At 48.9% G+C, this 10,833-nt stretch overlaps 1 protein-coding gene across 11 annotated transcripts in view; it reads left to right on the top strand.

Moving 5' to 3' along the window:
* The window catches only part of Crtac1 (cartilage acidic protein 1), a 149,932-nt gene that overhangs the window by 46,063 nt on the left and 93,036 nt on the right, over window positions 1-10,833 (top strand). The window lies entirely within an intron of this gene.

The following is a 10,833-nucleotide window of genomic DNA, read 5'->3' as shown; positions in this document are numbered from 1 at the left end:
TTACGCCTCCGAGTCTGAGATCCCTGGGAGCAGGAAGAACAGCGGTGTTTCCCTTTGTCTAATTTGGGGATTTTTCGCAGAAACTCCCTTGGCTGTGGGCACTGTGTTTTCTCGGCTGCTTGGTGGTTTTCTGCACCTTGTCAGGAGTCAGAGGGAAGCTGTGGTGCTTTCTGATCTCACAGGATGGATTTATAAATGTGTTCCTTGGTAATGGTCCTGACTGGGGTATCTGAAATGCTCTTTCCAGAGCTCAGCTATACACTCATTCTTACTTAACAGCACTTTGTCCAAGAGTAGCAGGGAGTTGCTGACTCTGCCATCTACAGATGGTACTTAAATCTGTGTGCCCTGAATCACTGAGGGTCTACTAGATAGTTTAAGTCTTGGTGTGTGTGTGGGGGGGGGGGGGGATGTCTCTTCTTTGTGTCTCATCTTTGTTCTACTATAGATGCCTCAATTTTTTCCCTTCTAAATAAATGTTCTGTGATGGGAATTTAAAACCTTCTTCCTCCCAGCTGTACCATGAGGAAGGTGTGATATGGTCTGAGCTGTCATCACAGCCAGCCTGGTTTTCTTTAGTGACAGTAGCAGTGGTTCCCCACCCCCACCCCTTATCCCACTGTTATTCCTCAGATGCCCATGACTGTGATACTTGATGGAGGAAATCCCAAGACTTCCTCACAGTACCACAGGGGCTCAAAGGCAAATGGTGCTCGCAGTCTCTGATATAAAGGAGATGCAAGAGCCAAACCTCTATACCAAACGGACACAAAGGTCAGTTTGTTACTAGAAACAGCTTCCCAGAATTTACCTTACATGAGGGTGTGATGGCAACCAGAGGCCACTGAGCCCCAGGGCTGGGTACCCACCCTGTGTCAAGCGTTTTGCACCAACATTCTCACGTGACCCCCCCCCCCCACCGCAACCGTCTCCCAAGATCTGTACTATATTAGTCCTACTGTTTCACAGACAGGAAAATAGGCTTCAGAAACTTGTTATGTCACTTGAAGCTGCAAAGTTAGAACCCAGACCATTGGGTCAGTGTATCCCAAGTTTTGTTAAAAGGAGAGGTCTTTGCTAAGCCATGGCCCCCAAGCCTTGGAGCCTCTCTACCAAGGGAGTCGGGGAGGGGGGTGGCACTAGTAATTTCCCACGGATCCCTGGCGGTTCTTATCGTTGGGTAAGCTTGTGGGAGAGAGCGGTGGGTGTTAGCGCAGTAATGGTTCTCAGCCCCAACTGCAAGTTAGAATTGTCAGGGGAGCATTTAATAGAAACGAGCGCCCAGCTCCACCCTGACACATTCCGATTTAATCGCACTGGAGTGGGACCCAGGCTGCAGTATCTTCAAGCTCGCCAGGTGATTCGCAAGTGCAGCCATGGTAGGGAACCACCGCTCTGTTGCTTCGGCTGATTAAAATTAAATCAGCCTGACTTACTCTACAAAAACACCGGCAAAGGAAGAATCACTCCGTGCTGGCCAGCTGTCTCCCACTTCCAGCCCTGCCATTGAAAGGGGGGTGGGGGGTGGGGTGGGGCGTGGAGAGACTGAGGGAAGAAAAGCCAAGCAGCCAGCTGGGTGTGACAGCAATCCTAGCTAGATCCCCAATCCTGACTGAGCACTGGAGGACGCCGGAGGGCAGTTAAGGTGTGCAGGGACGATAGAGCTGGAAGAAGAAGAGCTTCTCTTGTCTCTGACCACAATGTTCTCACACCGCAGGGTGTATCCGAGAGCTTGTTAAAACCCATGATGACAAGACTCCATTCCTGCCTGCTCTGATACCCTAGGACCAGGATCCTGGCACTGATGCTGCCTGGTGGGGCACCTTTTGTTATGTTGATGTTAGCACTGTGCAGAATTCAGCCACACCAATTGCAGAAAACCCGAGCTAAAGCCCACACCCACGAGCTTCCTTCCAACCACAGTGCCAAACCCCAGTGACCATTCAGGGGATCATTCTGCAGAGCAAATCTGCCTGCGCCCAGCAGTGCTCTGATGACTGTTGAAAGACGATAGACAACCAGACCAGATCCTCGCCCTGAGGAGCTCCGGGAGAAGCCACCAGCACTGGGAAAGTGGTTTTAGAACCTGGTGATGTGAAGACAGGGAGCCAAGGCAAGTAACAAGAGATGGAAGCTTTAGGTTGCCGGGGGCAGAAAGGCCTCTCTAAACGGAGGATGTTGGAGCTAAAACGTGAACGATAGAATGAGCTAGGAACTGAAGGACCTAAAAGAGAGTGCCCCCCCCACACACACACACACAAGGCAACTGGGTCCTTAAACATAACGAGGGCATCAAGGATGACCAAGGATGATAGGGCAGAGTGAACGGCTTGTGCGATAATTCCTGGGGCAAGAGTGAGCTTGGCACATGGCAAGAACAGGAAGCAAGCAGTGCTTGATGTGTGCACTACAGTCACATGTTTTCGAGCTCTACCGAGCTCTTCACATCCATTATCTCATTACAGCCCATGATGTAAGAGGGTACCCATCCTCGCAGAGTTAAGCCTGACGATGAGTTAGTTCCCTTCATCCAGTCAAACTTCCTATCGAGTGGCATACTTCTTAAGGGGTATCATTGCTTCTAGCAGTTTGATGGCCCCTGATAGAAGATGCTTGCTTTTGTATAGAGGGGGTGGGGAAGCCCAGAACCGAAGGGACAGAGCTGATATTGATAATGATGGAGCTTGCATCAATGGTTTATCTAGCCTTCTTGTGCACACAATTCTTAGGCACTTGATTTAAAGGTATATCCTCACTCTAGGGTCTGTGGGCAGGGCCTGAAATTCTGAATTTTTGGCAAACTCCAGCTTGGTCCATGGCTCACATTTTGAGTAAAAGATCTCAGGTCACCATGGGTGCGGACCTTTGCTGTTTGGTCAGAACGAGGCCAAGGGTGTAGATTATTCATATTCTGGCTGCTTGGCCAGCTAGACTATGTCCTTGGGATTAGCATCTCCCAACCCTAGCTAAGGATGCAATATCAGAGGTTAGAGTCTTGTCAGACACTGATAAAATGCCCCTAGGGGAGGCAGCAGGAACTAGCCCTCCCCCCACCCCCACTCCGGCACATTGCAAAGGCTAGAGGAGCCCAGGCTGGTGTAAAATCTTCCTTTGTCTTAGGCAGCCTGGGTCAGGCCATACATACTGATGATAGCAGCGTATTGGTTCTCTGCCACTCTGATTTACGCTCGGGAGGCGCTCATCAATTCCAATAGGGAACTTGTTGAGTTATTTTAGGTTTCAGTTTTGATAGCGAAAACCAACTCCATGAAACCAGCGTTTCTCTTCTCGCCTATGTTTCTAGGATGACATCGCTACCTTCCAGTTCCTAACCAACCAGAGATCTCGTTCCTCCCAGGGTCTCAGAGCTGCTGTTCCATCTCCAGTGTGGGTACTGCAGACTCAAGGTCCTATTGGGACCCAGGAGGGCTGCCATTGTGAAAATCCCAAACAGGTGGAGGACAGCAAAGATTTTTTTTTCAATAGTAGAGAGATCAATCGCATTAGTCATTGTTAACTAGAAAAGGGAAAATACTAATACCCTTGATTGGGGGGGGGGCAGTTCATGGTGTCCCATCCCAGTATCAAAAGGCACCCACTGAGATGCAGTCATGCCCCACCACCTCCTCTCAAGCTTATGGCCAGACAGTAAACCTAGAGCCCTGTGGTTCCCCGCTCAGCCCTAGTATCCCAAACACACACAGTTCAGCACCTGTCATGATAAGCAGCTTGCCAAAGGACTTAGACCTGTCACGGAAGATGCCTGAGCGGAGGTCCTTTATCAATTACCTTGGGCCCTCTTAGCTGTCAGGGGCCCACCTGGTCCAGCTGTTCAAACCATACCCATATATTCCAGGCGAGCCCAATACTAATTTGCCACTAGACAGCAGGTGAATACCAAGTACTCAGAAGCGCTTGGCAAACACTCCTGCTTTTCCTATGACATCCTGAAGGTCCAGCAGAGATTCCCAGGTGCTGGGAGAGCATGCAGCTTACACTTGCTGTTAAGACGATGCCTAGGCCTAAATTAACAAAGATGACTGCGCCAAGCTATGTGGGTCTGCGTCACATTCAGCTCAGCAAACACTTATTGAGCTGTAGGAAGGAACTTTGCCAGCCACTCAAGGAGAAACAAAGATGGATACGGTGTAGTCCTGAATTCAAGAGGATGGGAATCTGTTATAGCCGAGCCCACAGACATATCCATAGACATCTCGTACAAAGAATAGAATGTGATAAACTCCCCCATTACAGGCACAATGTGGAACTGTGGCAGGGAGCTGGATAAGAGAGAAAATTGGATCCAACCGAGATGTCTGCAATGGTCTTCTGGTTTGCCCATAGAACAAACAGAATTTGAACCTAGCAGTGAGCATGCTTACTGAAACTAACTATCAGCATTGAGACTTAAGCCCTCTTGTGTCTCCCGCACTATCTTCAGCCCCCTACAGGGGCTAGCTCATTTGAACATCTGTTCACCCCATGATGTGGGTACTTAGGTTATCTGTGTGGTACAGGTGAGCCCAGGGAGGCTCGGTAAGGCCAGTGAAGCTGTCCCAGAGACCAGGTGGGCCCCTGACAGCTAAGAGGGCCAAAGGTAATTTATAAAGGGCCTCAGCTCAGGCGTCTTCCATGACAGGTCTAAGTCCTTTGGCAAGCTGCTTATCATGACAGGTGCTGAGCTGTGTATGTTTGGGATTCTATGTGGGAAGCTGGGCTCTGAACTCAGGTGTCCTAGAGCCGGTGCCCGGACTGCTAACTATGAAACCCTTTCGCCTCTCTGTACAGACATTTGGTTTTCTTTTTTATCACCCGCATGTTTAAGTCACTAATCAGCTCCGTAGAGCTTTGTTAGAAGCCGAGCGAGCACTGAGGACCTTCTGAAGATGTTTGTTTATTCCTCTCCGAGGGCTTTTGAGCCACCTAATCAGTGGTACCCTGGATGAGTGCAAGCAGCAGCAACCTGCCTGCCTCTTGGAGCTTGGGAGAGCCCAGCCAGGCTCTTCAGGCTGCCGTTCAACTCTCCGTAAAGTCTTCAGGGTTCTCAGAGTCCATCTGAGCCCGTCTCTCCCTCTGGATCTTTGGACTGCTGCCTCAACTCCCTTTTAGGGGTCTTTGATGTAAATTGTAAAGGGGCCCGACATACCATGGACAGCGTTCCTTTTTCTCTCCTGGCTTTATAGCTTGAGACTACACAGTCTCAAGAGGCAGCAAACTGGTCTGTTGCCTGCCAGCCTTGGAGCAAGCTTTGCCAGGTGTTTCTCAGTCTAGGTGGGACAGTGTGATATTTAGACAAGGCCTCTGTGAGTAGGAGCTGCAAATCCAGCCATGACCCTGCTCCGGGAGGCTCTGCAGGCCTGGAGGAAGGGTCTATCAAGACCTATGCCAAAGATATATGGCTAACGGAGTTGACGGCAACGGCGCTAAGGAAAAAACACTTTTGTGGGACTGGGGTTTGATCCTGACCTGGGCGAAAGTACTAGGTTTTATTTTTCTTCCTCCTTTTGGATGCCGAACAGGAATCTTTCAGCTACTCCTTGCCCCACTTCCCACCTCCTTGAAAACAGAAGAAGGAGGGATCTCCCAGCTTCCCGCCCCTCCCTGCCCCCCATCTCCTGCATGGACGTTTCAACATCTGGGCACACCAGATCCAGAGGTCCCAAGCCTTCCAAACCCTGCAGTCAGCAGGCCTATGGGGACAGGCGCCGGCCTCCCCCTCCCCCACTTAGTGACTAGCGCGGGATGGCGAGGCGGGTCCATCAGCCAGGCCAGGTTCTTCTCTGCCCTGGGATTGGTCCAGGCGCGTTTTGTGTTAAATGCCGACATATAAATTTGTAGACGATCCTTGTGAGCAAATTGGATTCCTTCACAGGGCTCTTAAGTGCTGCCATTTAGCCAGATTTAACGGTAGACTCTGGCCACAGCCACCCCCACCGCCACCCCCCACCCTACCCCGGGCTGACCCTCCACAGTCACCGGGAATCGATCCCAGGCTGCCTGCCGCCCAGACAGCCAGGGGCTCAGCACACAAAGCCTGGCTAGGCCCAGCGCTTCCAGCGCCTCATCTTGGCTTCCTCCCCACTGTCTCCACCTTCTCTCCCTCGCTTCTCTCCCGGCCTCCCGCTCCCTTTCTCCCCAACGACTCCCGACTCCCGCCCCGCCGCCTTCCCCTCTTCCCCTCCAGCCTCTCCCTCCTCCTGTCTGAGCCGTGGCAGCTGCTTCCAATGCAGCGAGATGCACCAATTCATTCAGCCTCGCAGACTCTTTAAGGTCGTTACTAAATATATCAAGCAGAAGAAAAGGGTCTTTTTTCCTATCTCTGAGCAGGGAGTGTAAATGCCGGCCTTAGGATCGCAGCTCCTGCTCCCTGATCCCGTAAGGGAGGCAGCCCTGAGCAGCCTGGCTCCTGAGTCCTGCTGTTAGCTCACGGGCAGGAGTGACCCCAGACCAAGGGAAGGGATGCAGCCCGGTGGGATAAGAGATGCCACCGGACTCCAAAGAATTAGAAATGACATGCACTTTTTATCTTCAAGGAGTTAAGCTGCTCTGGCGACCCCAAGAAGAATACAATTTAAACAATTTCTTCCAGAGTGATCTCTCCCCCTCTGGATGAATTTTTTTTTTCCTTTATTTTTTTGAGGAAATTGGAAAGTGTTGAAAGAAGTCGAGGTGCCAGCCCTGTAGTCAGAATTCTATTCAGGTGCTCCAAGCAACGTTGTCTGGTGTTTTTCTGAGTTGTAGGCAGGTGACCTTGCAGCCAGGAGCACTAACCAGAGGTGCTGAGCACCAGAAGAGTCAGAGCCGTGTTGTGATCAGAAATGTACAACAGAGTTCGTCTCCTGTTCCACAGCAGGGGGTGCCTGGCGGGGACTGCTGGCAGGTCCTGCTTTATGCTTCATTCCTCCATGCTACACACTGACACAGGCTTCCTGGGTGTCTCCGGGACTTCTCCCCTTCCTGGTGTGTAGGCAGAGCTGGCTGAGCGAGACTTAACGAAACACCTCCTCCATGCAAAAATATCTTCTGCATGTAGTACACGGTGCCATGGCTTAGAAGTTCCTCAAAGGGAGATTTAAAACAGAAGCAATAATTTGTATTACATCTTTTTTTTTTTTTTTAAGGCAGGGTTTCTCTGAGGCGAGATAGTTCTCCTGGAACTCACTCTGTAGACCAGGCCGGCCTCAAACTCAGAGACCCTATACCTCTGCCTCTCAAGTGCTGGGACTAAAGGTGTGTGCCTCTACTGACCAGCCTGATCTTAAAAGCAGAAAATATGAGGTCACTAGAGAATGTCCAGGGCAGTCACTTGTAACCTTTGGTGGGGGTGGGGTGGGGGTGGGGGTGGCAACCCTTTTTTAATTTTTTTTTTTAATTGCTGGGTGAGTAGAGTCCGGGAACAACTTTGGAATGATGGTGAACTCCATCGTTATGTGGTTCCTGAGAATTGAGCTCAGTCAGGTCTTCAGACAGGCTTAACTAGCTGAGCCAGCCTGAGAATGGCTTTTATGGGACGGTGATAAGGTTGTCTCTCCAGGCAATTAGCACATTGTCATTTTGGAAGTAGGTTAGGAGGAAGTTCATGAAACCCCTAAGCCCTATCCATAGGTGTGCTGACTTCTGGATGAGAACCCTGAAACCAAGGAAGACTTCAGACAACAGTATCTCAGTAACTTCCCAAAGGAAAACTCGGTGGTGGTGCTTAGAAAATATACAGCCATGGCACTCTGAACACCCCCAGTATCACCCGACCTCAGAAGGAACGGAACCTTCTAGAAAAGTCACTGATGTAGTAGACCAAAAGGAAGACGGTGGCCTGTGGGGGCACCAAAGACCAGCTCTTCATGCAGGAGAAAGCCCGGCAGCTCCTGAGCCGCCTGAAGTCCAGCCACACATCTCGGACCCTCATTCTGTCCTGAGGGACTTGAATGGCAAGAGCCGGCTCTCATGTTTACAGGGGTAGGGTGTGGGGTAAGGTTAAAGTCACATTAAGTGACCAGCTTCAGGATGTCTTCTGCCAGCCCCTCAAACTACTTAGGTGGCAGAAGTCACGTGGTAATACCCCTTCCCTGAGTCTAGCTTTGGGAAGTTCCTGGTGCTAATAGAACAAGGTCCCACTCCTGGGCCTGCCTGTCCTCTACCCAATGCTAGAAGGAACCCTATCAGGGTCTCCCAGGCTCTCATCCAGTCTGGCCTCATCTCAGACTCCTGCTTAGGATGGGGGTGTGGCTAGGGGTGCGCCTTTCCTCGTCTCCTGTTGGTACACTGTCCCCACAATAAAATGCCATTCTCCCTCTGCCGCCCCGAAAAAAAAAAAAGTGTGGGGAAATATCATGGATTCAATGCCTCAGAAGGTTCAGAAAACAAAAACCGGCAATTATTTATTAAATCAGACATCAGCAAGCTGTTGGTGGTGATCTGGGAAATGCTTCAGGGCTCCCATTTTCTAGGCCAGGCTGGGAGGCAAGACAAGATAGCAGAGGAAGTGAGGACCAGGCCTCCAGAACTTTATCCAGGTCCCCTTGTGGGTGGGAAGAGGAAAGGAGATGCAGAGGTGGGGTCGCTTTTGAGAAGGGCTACTGAAAGCTAAGAAAGAATTCACCGGGCAGAAAGGGGGCACAGGGAGGGTGGTGGGCACATTCTCACAGAGATGGTGGCCTCCGAGACCATGTGATGTTTGAAACCAAAGATAATCTGTTGGAGTACGTGGGGGTGGGGAGTTCATGAGGAAGGAAGATAGTACCAGAAACTAGGCAGGAGCCAGAGAGTACAAGGCTTGAGGAATCACTTCAGCCTGTCAGGCAGCGAACAGCCGTTGAAGAAATACTATGTTTTTCTGTTTCTAAAAGTCAATCAAGCTCGTTGTAGGATTTTCCTTAAAATATAGATCACTATAAGGAAACACAAACACGTAATTACTGCTCACATCTTGTCACAGTACGCCTGTTAGTCTTTTTTCCCATGTGCTTTCAGTAAATCAAAAGACACCCTCATTTGGGAGCTGAGTTTCTGTGCCACTAAGAAATGTGAAATTGTGCCTGATACAAGACTTCCTACCAGGAGGGGAAGACACGCCCCTTTTGGGGTGGGTGGAAATGTGGTGATGGGGGAGGGAATCTGTGTCTTAGAATTGATCAAATTAGACTCTGTAGGTTTCCTAAGTTTGAATTCTCATCATATTTCAAAGCTTCTGTCTTGCTTCACTCTGAATTATGCCACAAGGATTGCTCAAGTTATAAAAGCATTTGTTAAGATAGGGTGGATTTTTTTTTGCATGTATATGTATATATGTGTGTTCACACTATAGGTACATGTGTTTGTGTGCATGCTATGTGCACACTCGTGTGCCTATGGAGACCAGAGTTTATCAGGTGTTTTCCTCAGGCACTCACCATCTTGACAGAAGCAGCCGTAGTTCAGTTGGACCCAAAGCTTGCCAATTTGGACCCCAGAATCACCTATTTCCTCCACCTAAATTGCTGGAATTCCAGGCAGGGTTGCCACACCCACTGGCATTTCCTTGGATTCTAGAGTTCTGAAGTCCTGTGTCACAAGCCTTTTCCCACTGAGCCATCCCCGCCCAGGGTGGATTTTCACAGCTATGTAACATCCTTTTGCACAGAATATTCCAGTTTTACAGAAACCACTTCCTATCAACAGATACTGTATTTTTTTTCCTCTTTTTTACCATTGTTGCATACAGCTCCCTGGTGAAAATGGTGTGCATAATTTTTTGTTGTTGTTATTTTTCATATTTTACCCAGAGGTAAATGTATCCCACAAGCTAATCGTTGATTATGGAATAATGAGATTTATCTTTGAGAAATGTGTGGTATGCTTTCTCTGAGACATGTCATAAGCTATTGATGGGCTTAAGTGTGGCTCTGTGTCCAATCCAGCAGATAGATAGATAGATAGATAGATAGATAGATAGATAGATAGATAGATAGATAGATAGAGATACATATATGCATATAGTACACACTGTGGTAAAAACATCTCGTAAAGTGCACCATCAGAACCACTTGTAGACATTCATTTGAGAGCATCAAGCACATCCTACCGTGCCATCACCACCACCATCTGCAGAGCCCTTTTCATCTCTGCAAACTGCAACCGCAGTGTTTACTAATGACTCCTCACGCCCCTCGCCTTGGCCCCTGGCAGCCACCATTCCACTTGTCTGCACTGTCTGCATGTGACTAGCCAGTACCTGTTATTTGTACGATAACACAGTGTGACTATGTATTTATGTGACGGGCTGATTTTTTGCTTTACTTAATGTCCTCGAAATCCATCTGTGTTAGGGTGTGGGTTATAACTCCCGTCCTTTCTAAGGCTAAGACTCCACCAGTGTATGCAGCACGCTTTGTTTATCTGCTTAACTACCACTGCATAAGTTTTTGTCTGAATTTTGACTGCCTCTTTAGAATAGATTGATAGTTGTCAGTCAAAAGGTATGAAAAGCTTTAGACTCTTGATATCTATCACCAGCTTGCTTTGCAGAAATGTTTGAGAAATTTTTTTATGTGATTATACCACTTTCATTGTATGGGTGTGCATGTCAGCATTCAATTTTTTTTTATTGTTTTCGTTATTTTGATACTAGAAGTGTAACATGATGTTGCTTTAATATACATTTCGTCTTAGGGTTTCCATTGCTGTGAAGAGATACCATGACCAAGGCAACTCTTATAAGGACAACATTTAATTGGGGCTGGCTTACAGGTTCAGAGGTTCAGTCCATTATCATCAAGGTGGGGACATGGCAGTGTCCCAGGCAGGCATGGTGCTTGAGGAGCTGAGGGTTCTACATCGTCATCCAAAAGAAGTCAG

This window comes from Mus musculus, chromosome 19, assembly GCF_000001635.26.
Source record: "Mus musculus strain C57BL/6J chromosome 19, GRCm38.p6 C57BL/6J".
NCBI classification, from domain to species: Eukaryota; Metazoa; Chordata; class Mammalia; order Rodentia; family Muridae; genus Mus; species Mus musculus.
Note: the sequence above shows the minus strand (reverse complement) of the source record. Positions and strands in the feature narration are given on the sequence as shown.